Here is a 21,453-nt window from a genome sequence, read left to right on the forward strand (position 1 = left end):
CCTGCAGGGCTCACTTCTCTCTAAAAGAGGCTCTCATCGCCCATGGTGCTTCTTGGAGAAATCAGCTCTCTGGCAGTGGAAATTGAGATGTAAAAGTTAATTGTTTCACTGGGCTTTAAAGAGCAGAAGAACAACAACCACCCAACAGTAAGTGCTTAGGCGTTGTTCTAATTTATTTTTATAATGAGTTTTCACTTGATATTGATTGTCACGGGCTCTAGGGGGACCTGTGCCCTGGCCCCTCTTGAGGGCTGATGGAGTGGAAGGCAACATGTCTTCTGGTTTATAATTCATTCCCTCCTTTTATGGAAAACAATCAGGAAGAAGCTCATGGAGCTGGGGGTTTTCCCTGAGCAGAATATTCTCAAAGGCTTTGCGGGTCTTTCTGGAACAGAGCAGAGTAGCTGCGGGGGGGTGAGTGGGAGCTTTGGGGTCCGAGTGAGTCTTGCTAATCCTTCCTGGAGTGGAAACTGGTTTGCATTTTGAGCCAACGACTTCCTTCCCAGCCTGGGGTGGGGTGGTCCCTCCAGCGCCCTCCCACCCTCTCCCCCTTTGATGGGATTACCCTGCTGGGGAGATTCGTTTCACCTAATAGGCTCTGACCCGTGGCCCTCCGCGAGGTCAGTTCAGAAACATCCCCTGGCCTGAGGGAGACACTCACCTTTCTTCTTCTGGAAATTTTTTTTCTCACAGTCTCCATTTAAATTCTTTCTCAATAGAAATTTCCCATGAATTTACAGCTCTTGGAGATAATTATTCTCTCAAACAGAACCCTAGGAAGGAAGGCAGATTCTTTTTTCTTTCTTTTTTTTTTTTTGGTGTCTTTCTTTTTAGGTGTTAAGTGTCCATGTATGATTTATTTGAGTGAACACAGGTGGATAAGTTCTATAAACAAGGACCGCAGAGGAGCCAGCATTGCTGTCACGTAGCAGAACCTTATTGTGACGTAGGCCATGGAAGGGCCTTGACTTTCTGTGTTTTTCACAAGCTTCAGAGACATGTACGCATCACATCCACCTGCCGTGAGCGCCAGAGGTTGCTGAGCAGGTCCTGGGAAGGATGTGAGGACTGATGGACCCTTCAGGGGCTGTGGCCGGCTCTTCCCTGTGTTGGTCACTCTTCCACGGGTCCGTCCTTCTCACTCCCCAGGTCTCTGAATGGGGCCACCTCCCCAGGACTCTTCTCCTCACCTCCCGCCCCTCTCTGCCCATCACCCCCCACATGGCATCCCCAGCACTTTATTTTCCCATTTGTCTGATTTTCCGTTTCCACCTTCCCGCCCTAAAACTTGTGCCCCAATCGGCCCCTGGACCACAGTCACGCCCACGGTGGTTGCTGACGTGGGAACGGAGGATGGAGAAGACCTGGGGTCTGGTGCCGGCGGCCCTGCGTTCGCTATCTGCTCTTGGGCAAGCTCCTTGGAGCCCCCGAGCATCAGTGCTCATACCTGTGCTCTGCAGCTGGTGGGGTGTGGGTAAGGGGACACCACAGCCCACCTCCCCACCCCGCAGATTGAAGGGAGGAGGGCAGATCCCTTCTCCCCAGGTCCTCATTAGGGGATGGGGCAGGGAGGACCAAGGTGAGAGGCAAGGCCTGCCCAGGTGTCCTGATGAAAGCCTAAGAGGGAGGAAGCATCTGCTGGGATTGGATGGAAGAGACCGAACTTCTCAGACTCATAAGCAGAGCCCAGGCCAGGGGGTTTCCTGGGGGGCATCCACCAGGGATGAGGCGTTGTCTGCTGGGAACCACGGTCCGTGGGTTCCCAGGACACCTGGCACCTCTGGGCGCCCTTGTCACACAACGGTGTCATCATTCAGTGTCCGTAGCCCCCTCACCCCCGCCGACCCGCGAGCTTGTGAGCACAGGTGTGGGGTCTTGTTGGTCTCGGCGTCCTGCCGTCCAGCAGAGTGGGGGCCACGCTGGAGGACACCCTCAGCCAGGGTCGGCTCAGTACAGGTCTGAGCGGGGCCCCGTGGCAGCAGGGTGGGGTGCCTGTGTGTCCCCGGGCACCCGCTGTGTGCTGGGTGGGGCGAGTGGTGGGCGTGGAAGGGAAAAGGGGCTGGAGGCTGGGGCTGTGCCTCCTTTCAAAACTGCCGCGCAGCCCTGGGTTCACGTGCTGAGTTTTGTCTTCTCGGAATCTGCCCCCGCGGGGCTGCTGCCACCCCAACCCACCCATGACTCCAGGTGACCGACAGCCTGTCCTACACGATCCAGCTGGGACAGTGCATCCCAGTTTCTTTTTTTTTTTTTTTTTTAATATTTTTTTTTATATTTTTTTTATATGCATCCCAGTTTCTTGTTCCAAGTAGGTTCTAAATGAAAATGATTAGAGAAAAGAAGACCAGGCAGAGTACCTTTTGTGGAGTGAAATAGAATCCAACAATTGCTAAAGGAATGCTATCTGCATACCCGGCACTTTGGAGTTTGAGGAGAGTGCATGGAAATTAAAAAAGATGAATTTACGCAGCACGTCATTCAATCCCATTGTTAAGAGATGCCCTGCAAGGGGACATGGGTGTCAGGTTAAGTAAAATAAACCACAGAGCTGTGCTTTTCAAGGCCAGAGTTCTGGTACCCCATCTTATTACATACATGCATCACACTTGTAATTTTATATGTGTAAATTGTAAGTTATAACGTGTTATATACGTGTATATGGAGTATTTATGTAATAAAGATGGGTTATAAAATTTATAATTTTGTATACATATAAATATATAATCAAGTATATAACACACACATATACCCATATATACTATACTAGGGTCACAGCTAACCTCTTAAATGCTTGATTTGTTTAAGATGTTTAATTTAAAACACAGTTATCCTGTGGGTTGCAGTGCTATTAACCCTGGTGAATTCTTTTTCTGAGACCTGGTGATGGACTCCTTTACTCCAAGTCTAAGAACAACAGATTTGCAGTATGTGAGCCCGCACAGAGACGAACTTAGTCTTGGGTAGAATGTGCCTGTTACCCTTTAGGGAACAAGACAAAAAGGCAGCATCTTCAGGGGGTAGGGTGGGATGGAGGAGCGTATCAGAGAAGGCTTCCTGGAGGAGGTGATGTGAAGGCCAGTAGGAACTAGTCAGGCAGTCAGGAAGGGAAGGGCATGCTGGTAGAAGCAGGAGCAGGTATGAAGCCCCTGAGGTGAGGGACTGTGCTGGGTTCTGGGGGCTCCACGCAGAGGACGGGGGCTGGAGAAGGAGTGCAGTGAGAAGGCGGATGTGGCAGCTGGATTCCTCTGTGATCTGCCCAGGATCCTGGGGCGTATGAGCCGGGAGGGGTGGCCGTGAGCATGGTTTATTTAGTTGCGCCATCTGGGTCTCTCTGCAGATGCTCTGGCCACTCTTCAGTGATGACCAGGGCAGAGGGAGGGGCGAGCGGGATAGAGCAGTGGGGCCGGGAGAGCAGGTGAGGGTCTGAGCCACGGACACCCACCAGAGGGAAGACCATGATTCAGCCAAGATAAGAAGATGGGACCAATGGGCTTGGGGGTCGGTTGGAGGGGACATGGGGACAGGGATGCCCTCGAGGCTTCTGGGGAGGAGGAAGGTGGCTGAAGGAGGAGCAGGTCTGGGCTGGTGGGGGAGAGTTCACTGTGGGACATGCTGGATTCAGGTGCATTTGGGACATAGGAGGGAGGCTACCCAGGAGGCAGAGGGTGGTGACAGCTGGGAGCCCCGAGACTGGTCCAGCTGAAGCTTCTGGAGCCATCAGTCTGGGGACGGGTGGTGGAGGAAGACACGGGAAGACATTCCTTGGCCAGGATCCTAAGGAGCATGGGACGAGGCGGGGCTGAGAGCTGATCCCACCATCGTGAGGCCCCTCCCCCAAAACACACCCTCTCCACCAAGGGCCCCAGGAAGCAGTGCCCCCAACCCTGCAGCCCTGAGTGGGGCGGAGAGTGGAGGCCCCCTGCAGCTGCCGAGGACCCTCCCAGTGCTGGAAGCCTGCTCTCACGCCCAGCAGACTTTCCTGGAAAGATAAACCTGAAGATCCCTCATATCAGTTTCAGTGCCTGGTGAGCTGGTGCAGAATGGCCCAGTGACAGCCAGATAGAGATCTCGCCCTGTTTACCTATAAACAGAAACCCGCTAATCTCTTCCTCTTCTGCCATCTCATTTTAGCAGAAGATGACAGGGATTAAAAGGCCCCCAGAGAGGTGAGAAGCATGGGGCTTTGTCCTTTTCTGAGGGAGACTTGGGTGCCTGGAATTGCCCCCCACCCCGGGTACTCACTTTTCCTTTGAGTCCAGCAGCCCCAGCCCAGGCTTAGCACTGAGCTCAGTTGTGAACAAACTAAACAAGCACACAGACTGTCGAACAATAGAGAATGCTGAATCGGGCGGGAGAAATAGTCCACTAGTCGGCAAACTGGTGAACTTGGAGATGCTCCCACTGGGGGTGACGGGGGAAGAGAAAGCTGTCACCTTGGAAGTTGACAAAATGCCTTGCAGGGTGTTCTTGGGGGGCAGGGGGCTCCCTCTGCCCTGGTGGGGTCTCCGGGCTCTGGGGGGGGGTCTCCCCAGGTTGACCCCTCACCTCCACCATGTGGGACGGACCTGGGACCCCAGTTCCTCTCTTTCATCTTCAGGGAAGAGAAAGCACCTTATGTAGAATTTGCAGGAGGGTCTCCGCTGGGCTTCTGCATTTTCTTCTTTCTCTGATGACATTTATTCTTTGACTGAAGTTTTTCTACAGACGAGAGGCAGGCGGAGGACATGGGGTTCTTCCTTCTGTCCTGGGAAGGCCCCAGAGGGTCCTGGTCACTTACAGGCGGACCCTCTCTCTACTTCTTGTGTTGTCTGGTCTGGAAAGAGGCTGTGACGTCCTTCAGAGGGAGGGTTCACCTCCACAGCTCATTACACAAATCTTTCCTTCACTCATTTGTTTACACACTCTTTGCTGAGTGCTGTCTCCTGAGTGCACAGTTCTAGGAAGAACACAAAGACCAAAGACAGGACTCTGTTGGCATCTCACAAGTCTTCCTTAAACCTCCATACACTCACCTGCTTTCCAGGTTTACAGAGGAAACAGCTGTGAGATAAACCCTTCCCTGAAAAGCACTCTAAAGAGTCAAAGCTTTCAAAATTAGACACACACACTCATGCATACACACATACAGGTATGTTCTCTCTCTCTGTCTCTCTGTCTCTGTCTCTGTCTCTCTCTCTCTCTCTCTCACACACACACACACTTTGTTTTGCAAGTCACTTCAGGGTCCCCTAGAAAATCTTTATCATAAGGGCTGCACCTATTTCCAAATATCACATTAATTTTAATCTTGGGCTCCTGGTCTATGCGTTCTCCTTTTCCAAAGCACATATTCATAAAACAGAAAGAGAAAACTTCTATTGCAGGCAGAGAAGGGTCACTCAACATCTAAGTCTTAGTAGACCAGCATTTTAAAGCAAGCGAACACCTGAAATCAAGTTTCTGCTGCCAGGTGTTGGAGCGGGGGTGTCACACTGGACTAGGGGCTGTCCCTGCAGACACCACTGAGTGAGTACGAGGTCTCAGGAGGACCCGCAGTCACCATCCTCCCACTTCCAAAGCTGGTTTCCCCGATCAGGTTACCCAGCAGCAAGTGACTCACCTGCAGAACAGTGACACCAAGTGACAGCCAAGTGCAGAGAAGGGGGCCACGCCGGGAAGTCCAGGCCTGAGATGCGCTTTGAGTCTGACCTTGGGTCTGTGCTCAGCAGCCCTGGAACTTTGAGCAGGTCGACTCTATGGCTTCTGCCTGTTTCTCCACAGATATGCAGGGTCAGTTCCCTGCGGTTAACAGACAAATGGCTCCCAGCTGGAGAGCACGGGGACAGCTCCAGTGTCCTTATTGACCTGGGTTTTTGGGTTTACCTGGCTGCCTGGTGAAAGCCACATGGAGGTCCCTTACATCACCCTGACAGGGGACCTGCCAAGCCTGCCCCATCCATCTTCATTCATCTTTCGCAAACACAGGAGGAAGACTCATCTAGCAGGGCCTCCAGCTCACCCTGCCCTCATAGAAGGGATTTTAGAAGCCCTCAAAACAAACAAAATGAAACTTGTTATGGTGATTCCTCGTGGGATTTCTGAGCTTGCCTTCTCCTGCTGAACAGAAACATTTATCTGAAAGTTGGGGTTGTTGACGGCGTAAGATGAAAACTCTCGCTCTCGCCCCAATAACTCCTTGCCGCTTCTTTTTTAATCTTTAGGAAACTAACGGCCATTCCTGTTACAAATTGAGAGGCTAGAGAAATTTTAAAAAGTAATTTATCTTTAAGAATATCATAGCTTATATCTCCTGTGAGGAAGTTATAGGAAGCACACAGTGAAAACGGCATGCTCTCCAACGTACAGATTTTGCTGAGACGTGTTTAGTAAAACTGTTTAGTAAAGCGCAGTGACAGACTTCTTTTTTTCAGAATAAGGTAGAGTTTTCAGCATTATAAAATTATACAAATACCTGGGAGCTAAGGACCTGTGGGATGAATGATGCTTTGAAACTGAAGCAGAAGCCAGCATCCTCCTGCAAAGGGGGCAGCCGGGGAAGCAGGCATTGGGAGTGGTCCAGAGGAGACCATCTCCTGCAGACCCTGCATAACTGGGCGGACTTTTTCTTTTTTCCTATTGAACGTCAACTTTTGGCAAACCCAGTGGATTCCTCAAGTCCTATATTTCCCTAAATCGAGATCCAGGCATCTCCCTCCCACGGGGCTGCAGCTCTGGGGACTTGAGTTTTCCCGTTGCGGTGAAGTCTGTCATCCGCCGTCTGGATCCCAGCTATCCCACTTGCCCCCAGCTTACGGCTACTTCACCTCCTACTGTCACAGGAGGTACAAGAAGCGGTTCCTCAGATGCTCGCCTTGAGTGCCTGGTCTCCAAGAAAAATATCTAGTGAAGGAGCAGGTTTCTCCCCTTCAAAAACTATTTCAGGCAGGTGTCCAAGGACCGATCTGTTGTATAATTTCAGTAGGACAAATTCACCAGGATTTCTCGACCGCTATCTTGAGAATTTGAAAAGCTTGTTAGCACACACACACAAAAAGAAAGATAAAAGAAAAGGAAAGAAAAGAAAATTGAGAATGTTTGGAGGCTCCTTTTTGTTAGATCCCTTTAAACAGAAAACCAGTTGTAACCAACCCGAGTCAGTTCACGTGTGCCCTGTCCTCAGTAACTCATACCACCAGCCTGCAGAAATGAAGAAGAATTTCTCCCCCAAACTTTTCCAAATTAAATGATGTATTTTTATGATTTTTAAAGTATGACTGTCACTGCAGTGAGAAAATTGTACACTCCCTTCAGCTTTCCTTCAGGCTTTCAGATGAAAACGAGGGAGCAAAGTCCCCAAACTAAGAAGGCAGACTGTTTTCTTTTGCACAAAGATTGCTTGGTGTCTTTCATTTGTACTAAAAGCGAGGCGACCCCAGCGAGAATCTCCATGACACTGGAGTGTAATTGCAGTGAAAAATTAATCTAAATTAGTGAAAAGACAAATGTTGCCATCTGTCAAATGACATTTAATTGTCTTTACGTTTCCATCCATCTTTTAAAGTTTGGGTGTTTCAACCCGAAGAAAAGCTTTCGAACACCAAACAGAGAGAAAATGGGCTCCGGATTTGTATTTCCACTTTGCACATGAGGGAGAGAGGAATTACATCCTCACACGTAAGCCTCCTGAGCATTTTTCTAACTTCCTTAATTACTGGCAGTCTTTAAGGGGTTTAAATGTGCCTCTGCAATCACTTTCAGCATTGCCAAAGAGCTGGACTTAGGGTTTCCAGCAGGAGGGAAAAATGAGCTGTGCATCTTGGGCTCTGTGTGTGTGTGTATGTGTGTGTGTGTCTGCAACCTTACAGAATCTTTGCTTACAAATGGTTGAGAAAGAGGGCTTGCTTCATCAAAAACAGACATCTTTTTGCAGGTAGCTACATAATGCTAATAGCAGATGTTTGATTTGCAGGGATTTGGCGTGATCTCTGCAGGGAAGCTGATTAGAAATCCCAAGGTCTTTTTTTTAGCAAAAGTTTGTAGGCAGCTTCATAATTTTATAGCAGGGATTCGCAATCCCAGCACGACTGACACTTTGGGCCTGATGATGCTCTGTCACAGGGACTGTCCTCTGATTATAGGATGTTTAGCAGCATCCCTGACCGCTACTCACGGGATGCCAGTAGCACTACCTCCCCATTCTAAGCTGTGCCAACCAAAGATGTGTCCAGACATGGGTGCATGTCTCTGGGGAAAAACCACCAGAGTGAGGTCCCCTGGGGTAGAGATGTGTGTGTGTGTATGTGTGTGTCACTGGTGATGGGACGTTAAACGGCCCCATGTATCCCAGAGAGCCGTCCATGGGGCTGACTCCAAGCCACCTGACACATCTCTAAGGGACAGTGGTGTTTTTTGTCCCGTTTGCCTTACAGGCAGGGGCCAACCAGCGTCTTTAGGAAGATTAATCAAATGCCTCTTGGAGAAGCTTCCCTGACTTTGCCTTCGGGGCTCTGCCTTCTGCCCCCACTCATCCCCCCTCCTCCACCCCCACCTGGTCCTCGGGATTCTTTGGGACAATGGTGACAGGGAGTGTTGATTTCAGAAGATGCATGAGCTCAGGGAGCCCCTGGCTGTTCCCAGGACCCGTGGCTGTGCCCTCATCCCCAGGCCTGGCCCATCTGTTTCCGTAGGCCCCACACCACTTTCCTGATCAATGAGGGAGAGCTTGCCTCGGGACGTTCTCCCCCTTCACATTCTTTGGAGGCCAGCGGACTCTCCCACAGTCCCCAGGAATGTGGCAGCCTGGCCCTATTTGCAGCCACTGTTCTTCGGCCCCCGGCCCCAGAGCCACGTGTGCTGAGGCTCCTTGCGGGGACGCTGGTCACTATAAAGCTGTAACAGGTTAGCGCCAAACAGACCATCCTGGAAGTTGAGAGAAACTGAGTCCAGGATTCGCTCAGGATGACACAGCTGGTGTGGACAGGCTTCCCACACTGGGCAGCCTGTTCTGAGTCTCTCTTGGCCTCCACAAAGCCAGAAATGGGTGCCGTCTACATGGAAAGAAAGGCCACACAGAGCAGCTCCATCAGCCTCCCTCCTGGATGGGTCCTCACTTTGAGGACTAGACCCCAGAGACAGAGTGGAAAGAAACTTGAAGTTTGAAACTTGGCCTTGAAGATGGAACTTCATGGTGTGCAGAGAGGGTGGGTTGAGCGGAGGTGTTAAGAGACCCGGATCTATCGCCAAAGACTTTTCTTATTGACCTATCCACTGCCCAGCCACGAATCACAGACAACCTGTCCTGCCAAGCATCATGCCAGACTCTAGGACTCAAAGATGGAAGAGAGGTGGCTCCTTCTCTCCAGGGGCTCAAGGTCAAGTGGACCATCAGTACTGCTGTGGCCAGATGTGGGGCCGCTCCTGGAGGAGGGCAGGCAGCCGCACCCACCTCCTCTCCCTAAGGAGCCCCGCCCCCAGTCCCTGGAAGGTGACTCAGGGTCACAGCCCCTGAGAGGTCCACCTCCTGTTCCTGCCTGGGTGAGCTCAGCAGAGCTCTGAGCCTGGTGGGCAGAAACACGCCCACTCTGCAAACCCTGGGGGAGCCTCCTGCTGAGAACCTTGGGTGTTGCTGAGGAATCTGAGTGGTCGTTTAGAGAAACAAACCACTTTTGTTTGAAGACAAATATCATAGGATATCGCTTATATGTGGAATCTACAAAATGATACACATGAACTTATTTACAAAACAGAAATAAACTCAAAGACATAGAAAACAAACTTATGGTTACCAAGGGAAAAGGGGAGGAGGGGTAAATTAGGAGTTTGGGATTAACATACACACACTTCTATATATAAAATAGATAAACAACAACGACATACTGTATAGCCCAGGGAACTCTATTCAATAACCATTGTAGTAACCTATAATGGAAGAGAATCAAAAAAAGAATAGATGTATGTAAATGTATAACCGAATCACTTTGCCATATACCTGAAAATAACACAACATTGTAAACCAACTATATTTCCATACAATTGTTTTAAAAAGAAAGAGTCACTAGGCTGAGGACCAGAGGGAGCGGACACGGAGACGGAGGCCATGAATCTTCTTAAACATTTCCGTGAAGATTTTGTCCTTGTCTCTGCTGCCTGGGGACCAACGTCTGGATCTCGCCTGTGCCTCACTCAGGGGACAGAGGACCGTGGAAACATGACGTCTCAAGCAGCTCGACGGGGGAGTCTTTCGCCCCTGGAGGCCTTGGGCAGCGCAGGGCCCAGGGAGTAGAGTTCTCCCACTGAGCAGGTACGAATAGAGGAAACCAAATTAAATTTGAATTTTAGGTAAATAATAAATGGGCCGTATTTACACTAACATTATTTCTTGTTTAGCAAAAATTCAAATTTAACCTGGCATCCTGCACTTGTCTGTCATCCCCACCAGGCAGGCTGGGTCAGCTGACCCCTAGGGGAGCCCCCCAGTCTCACCTCAGGGGCACCCAGAGCTGAGTGTCCATCTCAGCCCCACACTAACTGCTGACAAGTGGCCTGGAGGGGGTCATCTCACGTCTCAGCTTCCACTTTCTGACAAGGAAATCTTACCGAGGCCATCTCCAAATTATCAGCCCGTAATTTAATTTCCCTTTGCCTTTTTAAAAAATATTTTATTTATTTATTTATTTATTTATTTTTGGTTGCGTCGGTTCTTAGTTGCGGCACGCGGGATCTTTGTTGAGACATGCAGCATCTTTCGTTGCTGCTTCTCTCTAGCTGTGGCGCGTGGGCTCCGGGGCACATGGGCTCTGTAGTCTGTGGCACGCAGGTTCTGTAGTTGAGGAGACAGAGCTCAGTAGTTGTGGCTCGCAGGCTTAGTTGCCCCGAGACATGTGGGATCTTAGTTCCCTGACCAGGGATAGAACCCATATCCCCTGCATTGGAAGGCGGATTCTTTACCACTGGACCACCAGGGAAGTCCCTCCCTTTGCTTTTTAAGTGTACCATCCATTACATTAAAGCCTATATAAGTTGATAAAAAGCAAAACTTTCAAGGAGGCTTCCAGGTTTGTGGATCCAACACCATTGTGCTCCAAACCGTATTCTTTAGGACAACAGTGGGTTAGACAAAATGAAATATGCTTTCTCCCCAAAAAACTACACTAAGCATCACCAAAAGGAAACTGAAAATATTCTACAACTCTCTTTTGAAAGAAAAACTACCTGTCAACATGAAGGAAGGCATGAGAATTGCTAAACCTAGGATTTAATGAAATTTAAAATACATTTTAATATGAAATTTTGAGCAGTTTCTAGCAAGCCCTTAATCCATGCAACTCATATGGGTTCAGTCAGAAAACATTCTAAGAGAGAAAGAGCGTGTGATTAATGCCTCTGGCCATGGTTCTTCCCAAGCATGCGCTCCAGCGTGGGTGTGGGCAGGGATCCCACCCTGCAGGCGTCTCCTGGAGGCAGGGGGTAGGATCCGAGCCCCTAAAGAGGTGGATGCAAAGGTGTCTGATGCAGCACCCGGAAATACAAGGCGACTACTGCAACCAGGGCTCAGATGCCCCAGGCTCTAGCAGGACCCTGGTAGTGCTGAGTTCCTGAAGAGGGTACCCTGACAGTCTCCACTGAGGCACCCCCTTAAAGAATGTTCAGTGTTCTTGGCTAATTTTGATCAGACTCTCTTTTTATTTTTTTTAAAGCGCTTTATTGGAGTATAATTGCTTACACTGTTGTGCCAGTTTCTGCTGCACAACAAAGTGAATCAACTGTATTTATACATATATCTGCATATCCCCTCCCTCCTGTGACTCCTTCCCACCTTCTCTATCCCAGCCCTCTAAGTCATCACCCATCATTGAGTTGATCTCCCTGTGTTATGCAGCAACTTCCCACTAGTGATCTATTTTACATTTGTATATATATGTCAGTGCTACCCTCTCACTTCGTCCCAGCTTCCAGACTCCCTTTTTAAATTTAGGACTCTGTTAGTTATTGGCCTCCAACTTAGCATCTTAAAATCTCAAAAAAAACATTTATCATCTCACATTGTTTCTGTGGGTTAGGAATTTGGCCGTGGCTTGCTGGATGGTTCTATCTTGGGGTCTCTTTTGAGGTTGCAGTCAACAATCCAGGGGGTTTACAGGCTTCCCAGAGATTTCAGGGGCTGACAGGGGGCTGTAGTCACCTGTCTGCAGGCTGGACTGGGGCTGGAGGAGCCACATCAGAGATGCTGCCCTCGCGTGGCCATGGGCAGGAGGCCTCAGCTCCTGACCACATGGAACTTCCCCAAAGACTGCTTGAGCATCCTCAAAACATGGTGGGTACCCTTCCCCAGAGCAAAGGAACTGAAACAGAAAACAAAGTTCTTGCCCGGGGACCATGCTAACCTTCTCTGTATTGTTCCCGTTTCAGGATGTGTGCCGCTGTACACCTGAAACTAACACAACGTTCTTAATCAACTATACTCCCATGCAAAATAAAAATAAAAATAAAAAGTTCTGGGACTTCCCTGGTGGCACAGTGGTTAAGAATCCATCTGCCAGTGCAGGGGACACAGGTTTGAGCCCTTGTCCGGGAAGATCCCACATGTCGCGCGGCAACTAAGCCTGTGTGCCACAACTACGGAGCCTGCACTCTGGAGCTCGTGAACCACAACTATTGAGCCCACGTGCCACAACTACTGAAGCCTACGCACCCAGAACCCGTGTTCTGCAACAAGAGAAGCCACTGCAATGAGAAGCCTGCGCACCACAACGAACAGTAGCCCCTGCTCACTACAACTAGAGAAGGCCCGTGCGCAGCAACAAAGACCCAACACAGCCAATAAATAAATAAATAAATAAAATTAAAAAAAAAATGTTCTGATGCCTTTTATAACCTAGTCTTATCCACCATGGTCTATTCATTAGAATCAAATGGCAAAGTCCAGCCCATGCCCAAGGGGAAAGGAAAGCGCTCCACTGGTTGAAGACAACAGTGTTAGCAAACTTGTGGACCTCGTTTAAAACTGCCACAAGGATAACAAACTCTAAAGCTGTACAACTAAATCTCAAAGTTTCAGGCTTTGGCCAGAGGGAAGGGAAGGGTTGAGTCAGGGTTCCTGAATCTACAGCCCCCAGGTGGCTGGCTCTGCCTCTGCTTGGGGCCTGAGGGAGATGGTGTCTCTCAGTGTCCCGCAGGGGCTCTGGAAGCCCTGGGCCAGGGGAGTCTCCTGTAACTGTGGCCTGGAACCTGGAATGTCAACTGTCCTCCCCGCCACACACCCCCCCCACCCCGGGCACTCCCCTTGGTGCCCATGGGGCAGAAGGCAGCAGTACTGATGCGGAAGGATGGGCCACCTGGGCTCCCGGGATCCCCTCCCTTCCAGACTCTGAAGTGGCCATGATGAGGTGGGGGCTTCCCAGGGTCCCTGATGAGTGTGAGAAATGACATTTTGAGGCCAGCTAGGGCTTGAGAGAAAGGGAAAGGAAGCAAGAAATTACAACAGAGGTGGGACCTGAGGGTCACATTCTGGAGAGGATACAGAGATGAACTCAGGCTCAACTCTCTGGCCTCTGCAATTCCGTCTCTAGGGCACATGAGGTTTTCTGGCTGATCTGCAATTCAAGCACATATGGACACCAGACTAGGTGTTGCTTTGGGATCCCAAGGGCCTCTTCTGGGCCACGGGGCCTGGACCTCTCTGTGGTACCCAGGCTGTCTGCTGTACTGACGGATGCTGGTCCCATGAGAGTGTGTGACGGATGTTTCAATGGTCAACAACCCTTGTAACTCTCACCCTCGGACATCACCGCAGGACAAGCCCCCAGGTCTGAGGAGAATCACGGCTCCTGGCCCCCCCACTAGCTCCATCTGCTCAGAGCCCCTTCTTCCCCCATGAGGCTGGTGAGCAGCCATCTCTCCTGGTCCCCCCAACCCTCAGATCTCCCCGTCACAGGCAGCAGCTTCTCTGGGCCTCTGTCTCGCCTCTCAGGCTGGCGTTCACTGGTCCAGTGAAATGTCCTTTTGCAGGGCAGCATCCCTGAGAACTCCTAACGACAACAAAGCTAGTGGTTACTGGTACTCACTCAGACTTATTCTGAACCACGAGCGCTGAGGAGTTCCCTCCACACCCGGGACACGGCAGCAGCCCCGTGAGGAGGAAGCAGGAGGCAGGCAGAGCTCACCCACCCCGTGGGTGCAGGGCCAGCCCTGGGGGGTGGGGGGTGCCCAGAGGCTGCTCGGTCAGTGCTGTCTCAGAGCTCTCGGCAATGATGGAAACGTTCTAGCGTCTGCACTGTCCAATACCTAGCCGCCAAGCACGTGGCTGTTGAGCACTTGAAACGTGGCCAGGGCAACTGAAGAGATGTTTTCACTCTTATTGAACTTTAACTTCTTTAAATAGCCACGGGGGCTGGTGGCCACCACGTTGGACCCCACGGGTCATGGTGGGGTCCTTCGTTTTACACCCATGTTTTACACCCATGTTTTACACCCCTTCGTTTTACACCCATGTTTTACACCCCTTCGTTTTACACCCATGGAAACTGAGATGCACTCAGAGGACGTGGCCTACTTAAGACCCCTCGGGAGTTACAGAGAGTAGGGTTCCCTCCGGCTGCATGTCCTTGTCACACACAGCAACTTGCTGTCAGGGACGTGTGTCTGCCAGGCTGAGTGGCGGGACAGGTCCCAGATGGGCAGGGAATCCCTGCTTGTCTGGGCGGGCGCTCAACTCTGCTGGGAACACAGGATCAAGACCCCTAACCTCCAAAAAGCAGAGGAGGGTCAAAGGCTGGGGCCTCACAGGGTGGAGCCCCAATGCAGCCTCCACGAGGTCCGGGCCTCCTTTGGGGTCTCCTTTCGGGAGCTGAGCACTCTGGTGGCTATTTCTCCCCAGCTGACTCCCTCAGACACATGGAAAACCCTGAATGAACACGCAGCCTTGAGATCACCCTCCAATCAATGTAAAGGCCAATGAAAGCCCAGAGAAGAAGTGAGTTCAGGGGCGTGTGTATTTTTTCCACTTAAGCACACAGATAATGCTCTCTGATTATACAACCATTTGTGGACTATACAAGCCGGGCATTTAGGCAACAGTGTTGAGCCTTTTCGCCTCAAGCAATCTGAAAAACCCAGAGCTGCACGTCAAGTATTATTATTTTTAAATAAAGTGGGGATCAGGGTGAGGAAAAGACTAATTTAGGCTAAATTGGCAAATACATATAATTTACAAAATTATACAAAAATAAAAGACTTCAATTTCCTTTCCATCATGGCATATTCTGTGGGAAAAACCAATTTGTCTCACACCTCTGCATTTGTGCTGTTAGGTGCTGGGACGAATTTGGGGGATTTTTTTGTGGAACTCGGAGCAGCTCACCCCAGGAAGTCTGTGAAAACTCTCAGGGGCTGTGCCAGGGTGCTGCAAAGGCAATGAACTTCTACTGGCATAATTCTCCTTCTTCTCCTGTGGGCTGTTACCCTGGCAACCCTCTGGATGGTACCCGGCTCCTCCCCAGGTGTTCTAAAATGCAAAGCACTCACTTCAGAGCTGGAACTGCTCTCAGGTGCCGGATCCTCTGCCTGGGTATATTGCTTTACTTTCCTTTGAATAAAAATTCATTCTGACATTGTCCTAAATTGAGAAAAACAAAATGTAATTGTGTGAAGATCAGAGGACCCTAACGGAAGCCAGTGATGAGCGCTGTGGGATCCTTGTTCCCCATTTGTCACCCCTCCCCCCACCTTCCCTCTCCACCTTCTCTGGCCTGCTCTGTGCTCAGGAGGCTGACCTCCCCTCTGTGAGGGAGAGAGGACTGGGTATTTCTACCCGCTTGCTGCGTGAGATGCTGCCCTGGAGATGGTGGGTCCCTCTGTGACTCCGCTCCTTTGAAACGAGCCCTGCACAAACACAAGGGCACATCACAGGCCCCATGTGTCACAAACAGGCACACACATCGATGCACTATGGAACAAATAGTCCTCTCTGTCGCTTGAGAAGGGTGCTGGAGCACGCCACCCAAAATGTGACTCTTTGGCATATGATTATTTTGAGCTAAAGGCAATTGAGAACAGGCAGATGCAGGAAAAGCTCTTTACCTCCCCCTAATTGCCTAAAAATAAAGTTTAAATTTCCCCTTTGCTAAAGGAAATTTCCATTTTTAAAGATTTCTCCCACCAGGAAGAGAGCTACTCCTGGAGAAAAATCCCATCACCTGAGAAACTTGTGTCTGCACAAGACGACCCACGTTTAGAGTACATTTCCTCCCCACCCAGAAGCCCGACCCCTTTTTCTTTGTTTAGCCTAAGACGGTATATAGGCCTCAGTCTCTGGCCACCTTTAAGAGCCACATCATTGTGATCGCCCTTCAGACTGGTTTTGTTTTGTTTTTTCATGTTAACATCTTTTATCAGCTTGACTCTGGGGCCCCAGCCTAGGAAGCTAGGGGGAAATGATTTTTCCTGCCTTGCACTTTCATACCCACCAGCATCTGTCCCCGCCTTGACTGAGTCCTTCAGGCCCCAGGAGATACGTCTGCACAACTCCTCCCTGAGTCCTCATAGTGAAAGGCATCCGGGTCCCCCACTGGCTGGATTTGGAGCGTGTGCCACCACCGGGAAAAGTCAGGGAAAAGTGAGGTTAGTTCCTCCTCAGACCCTTCCTCTCGAGGCAGCAGCGTGGAACCTCTTGCATAAAAGAGCATCAGTACTGGCGGTGCCTGGGGACCACTTCCTGGCTTCTCCTGTTCCGATGTTCGGTTCTGGTGGCCCTCACACAGCAGCCACTGACACATCTGTCACCAGGAGACGTGGCCTCATCTTAGCCAAAGCCACGCCATTCTTTGGCACCATCCTGAGGTCATAAAGGTGTTTTCTGCATCTGCCCACAATGGAACATTTTGATAAAACACATGTCGAATTTGACTTTGCAACCATTTTAGACGCACAGTGGAATATCGAATAAATGCTGCCAAAGCACTTAGGTTCGATTTAGGTGAGATAATGAAGCACACTGGACTGTGAAGGAATGAGAACAGAAGATTCTGGAATAAAGAATCCCATCTGTCGTGAAAAGTCAGATTAATTTTGAATTTGCAACGCCCACAGTTATTGTTATAAACAGTTGCTTGCAGTTACTCATTTTAGTAAAATCAAAGTCCAGTAGATCATAGTTTGGCTATTTTCACACTTTAAAGGATTAAAAATGTTTTAACAATTTTGAGGAAAAAAAAATAAATTGAAAGAAACTACATGTGAAATATAAAATGCTATTACAAAAAGCATACCAGAAAATTAGAACAAAAATTTAAAATTTTGCATGACTATGTAGGCAATTTCTATAAAATATTCCTGAAAGTAGTGTCTATAAATAAAACTATGCCAAATAAAAAGAGAATTGAACAAGTTGAACTCCATACTTCTATTTCAGTTTTCTTTATAGAATTCCAGCCTTGCAAAATTTGAAGGAGAATGGAAAAACTAGCACTGTGTACCTCTATATGTCGTTTTAAGGTACATGAAATTGCTTAATAAGTGAGAGTCATTTATATGACAAGCTTAACATATCGTGAGATTTTTTTCAGTACGGATAATTTATCACAGGAGATCCCATCACAGTTTTGAATACGGTGTGTAAAATTTATGGCTCATTTGTGAATTTAATCATTGCTTAAAATTTTATTGCCAATTCCAACTGCTACGGCCTCAGCAGGGCAAACTTCCTCCAAATTGAACTTAAGAAAAGACATAACTAAGAACTATAGTAACTCCAGAAATGTTGTCTAATTTGGCATTCTTGTCGATAGAGTACAAATTATGTAAAACTCTTGAATATGAAACATAATTTGTGATTCTCCTGAAATGAAGCCATGGAAAACAGGTCTTGTAGATTAAGTATATAACTATGTATGGATTATGTAGGCATTTTGTTCTTCACGCATATATTGCTAGCCTATCAATAGAATACTCAAAAATGGGTAATAATAAGGAAATTTAGCTACTGTTGGTATTTTGTTGCCTTTAGACATATGCAACTATAACTTTACATACATTTTCCTATTTTATCATTACGAAGATATAGTTATCATGGTAGGAGGATAAAACAAGTTTTATTTAACAATTTGGTAGCTGGATATATCCCTTTAAGTTATTTAGACTTGTGGCACGTGGGCCTCCATCTGTGTGCTTGCAGGGGCCTCTGCGTTCTCTCTTACACCATCAGGTTCTCTGCAGCCCTGCTAATCCCACTCTCTCCCAGCCTCTTCAGGCCCCCTCTTGCTAGTTGCTGGGGTTTCAGCCTGCTTGGTGGTCCCTTAACCCAGCCCACACCTCCATGATGGTCCCTTCTTGGGTTTTCAGATCAATCTTTTTATTATTATTATTTCTTTTAATTTTAAAATTTATTTTGCATGGGCTCTTCATTACTGTATGCAGGCTTTCTCTAGTTGCTGCAAGCAAGGGCTACTCTTTGTTGCGGTGCGCAGGCTTCTCAGTGTGGTGGCTTCTCTTGTTGCGGAGCACAGTCTCTAGGTGTGTGGGCTTCAGTAATTGTAGCACATGGGCTCAGTAGTTGTGGCCAGCAGGCTTAGTTGCTCTGCGGCATGTGGGATCTTCCCTGACCAGGGCTCAAACCCATGTCCCCTGCATTGGCAGGCTGATTCTTAACTGCTGTGCCACCAGGGAAGTCCCCAGATCAATCTTTTTAAGTGCCCTGCCTGCCTCTCTCCAGAACCCTGAGCGATACCCCTGGTATGTTAGGTATTTAAGAACACATCCCATTATCATGTTTCCTCTGTCCTTCCAAGATGCCCCATTTTTTTCAGGACACTCCCTCCTGACATCATAGAGTGGCCTGCTGGCTGCTGGTTGCCCATCTGGGCCTTAGACTCTGAGCTCCCTGAGGGCAGGGCTCTGACTGGTTCTCTGCGGGAGCCCCAGGGCTAAAAACAGTGCTTGTCACATCGCGGCTCAGTAAATACTTGTTAACTAGCTTTGATGGAAGAGAGCATATGAGTAAGCCCTATAAGAATATTTAAAATTCTAAACAAGGTCTAAAATTCTCCAAGAACTGGCCCAGGGTACATTTTTATATGATAGTCAGTGAAATGTGAGTGGAAGCGGGAAATATTTCAAGAGGACCTAGACGTCCACCTGCCATCTTCTGCTGTTGAGAAGTCTGTGATAAGACCCCTAATACGCCCTCAATACCTGGCTCATGGAGGGCATTCAATCTACGCAGTTCTCCATACATCCTTTTCTTAGTTAAGAAACGAGAGGGATTTCTAAAGGCCCCTTCCCACCTCAGTTACTTTCTTAGATCAACTACTTTAAAATCGGGGGGCAGGATGTCAAAATCAATGAGGTTAAAAATTAGTCTAGTGGAGAATTATAACCTTAAACTGAGAAAAAAAGCACGTGGATCAGATGTGCTCAATGTGTCCATTAAAAATAAGGACACTTATTAACTGCGAGTTGCCTGGTGTTCGACTCACCTAGATCCCTTTTTTTTCCCTCCCATAATGAGCTGCCAAGAACCGTGATGTGCAATCACATAGCAATTACACAGCACCCGCGGCCCGATGAACCGTGTTCATTAGTGGAAGGGATTTCTGCAAAGGGTAGATGAGGTTGTGTGAGGGTCAAGCGGCCTGAGTGAGGGACGCCCTGATCTCCGTCACTCACAGGAGAGTGGGTCGGCGGCCCCAACCGGGGAAATTGCTGCTTGGCTGCATAGGGTGACATGCATGTACCACACAGCACGGGAAATAAACGAGTGTCATGGCAGGGTGTCAGGAGGTAATTAGCAGCCCCTCTGCTGTCTGTAAACACACATTTTTGATGCATGCCATGGAGAGCTGAAGCTATTTTGGTGATCAGTTTTGCACTCCCAGGAAGCAGAATTTCATTACTTGTCTGACCTCCAGAGCCCTACATCAAGCCAGCACCAAGGGCGGGGAGACAGGGTCCCCAACTGCACAGGTGGCAGCTCTCGGATGCCCGGGTCTTTACTGTGTGGCTTTCTTACGCTTTTACAACAAATCACCTGTCTCCACCCGTTCTTATCTAAGGGCCTTTTTTATTTCTGTCTCTAAAGTCAATCAAAAGGCCCAAAGCATCACTGCCAGGCCGCAGCAGAGAAACATAACGGGATTCCACACACTTTTATTGAGCATCTACTATGACTGTATTCCTGGCTCTGTGTCAGGGCTGTGAAGACAAAACTGAGTAAAGACCCAGTGTCCTGCTTAAGGAGACTACAGTAAGGAGAGGAGGTGGCCACAGCAGACACGGATGTCAGGATACAGTTTAGAAGAACGTTTCATTTCCTGTCTCTTAGTTTTACCCCTAACTAAATCTAAATGTCCATTTATTAGGATCTTTAACACTAATTAAACAACTGAGCTAGACTCTTGAAGTATATCTATATTGTAATATATATTGTAAACATATAACATTTTGTATATATATTGTATATATATTGTAAATATATAACAGTTAATAAAAACAAAATAAAAGTAAAAATGGTTTGCGTCTATTTAGCAGCAGACCCTAGACTCAGCAAATAATAAATATTTAATAAAAGCAATTACTATTATCTCATTAATACAAAACCCTATAAAGTAGATACTGTGATTGTCCCCATTTCACAGAAGAGGAAACTGAGACTGGGAGAGACTCAGCAACTGGCTCAGAGTTACTCACCCTGGTCTGTCTGATTCCTAGGGGAAGCCTAACTTCCTTCTAAATAAGATGTGACCCAGGCTCTCAAGGGGCTGTCACTCCCTTGTCGTGGAAATGGAGAGGACAGGCATGTGTGGACATAACCTACGTAAAGAAGAGGAGAGCGTGGGGTGGTCCAAGCGCGGCAGTCCCTGGCCTGTGTTTCCAGGTTGGGGCATGGGAAGGACCTCGTCTATTGGTTATGCTTGCTCTGTTCACCTCTGGGGAGGAGTCCGTCAGACCTGGAAGACACACTGGAGCAGCAAGGGGAGCTGAGAGCCAAGGATGTGAACCTACACCGGGTCTTCTGTCCATCAATCAGGACAGTCTTGAATGTAGAACACGTTGCACTTCAGGCCCTTCCCCTCTAGCTCATTTCCTACATCTTGTCTCCTGAGATCTCCTTCCAGCCATGTCCAGCAGCTATGGCCTTCTCCTCTTGTCTGGTGGTGCAGTACACAGGCTAGCTCAACAGTACTGCAGGGGGAGGAGGGGAACTGGCAGGGGTGGGGAGAAAGGCATAAAGGAGAGAAAAGCATAAAGACAGAGGTAGAGCCCTGCTCTGCTGATTTCAAGTCAAGTTTCCACTATTCCACAACCTGTGAGAACGTATCAATATTAAGAAGGAAAATGCAACACACAGATTTGCTTTTCTTTGAGGTAATCTTCTCCATCCCCCAATTTTTAATCATACAATATGTTATTGACTCCCCTTACAAACAGCTACCAAACCCAATGTTTTGCATGATCCACGTCTCACGTGTATTTTGAACTGGCTCC

This window comes from Hippopotamus amphibius, chromosome 5 (assembly GCF_030028045.1).
Source record: "Hippopotamus amphibius kiboko isolate mHipAmp2 chromosome 5, mHipAmp2.hap2, whole genome shotgun sequence".
Classification (NCBI taxonomy): Eukaryota; Metazoa; Chordata; class Mammalia; order Artiodactyla; family Hippopotamidae; genus Hippopotamus; species Hippopotamus amphibius.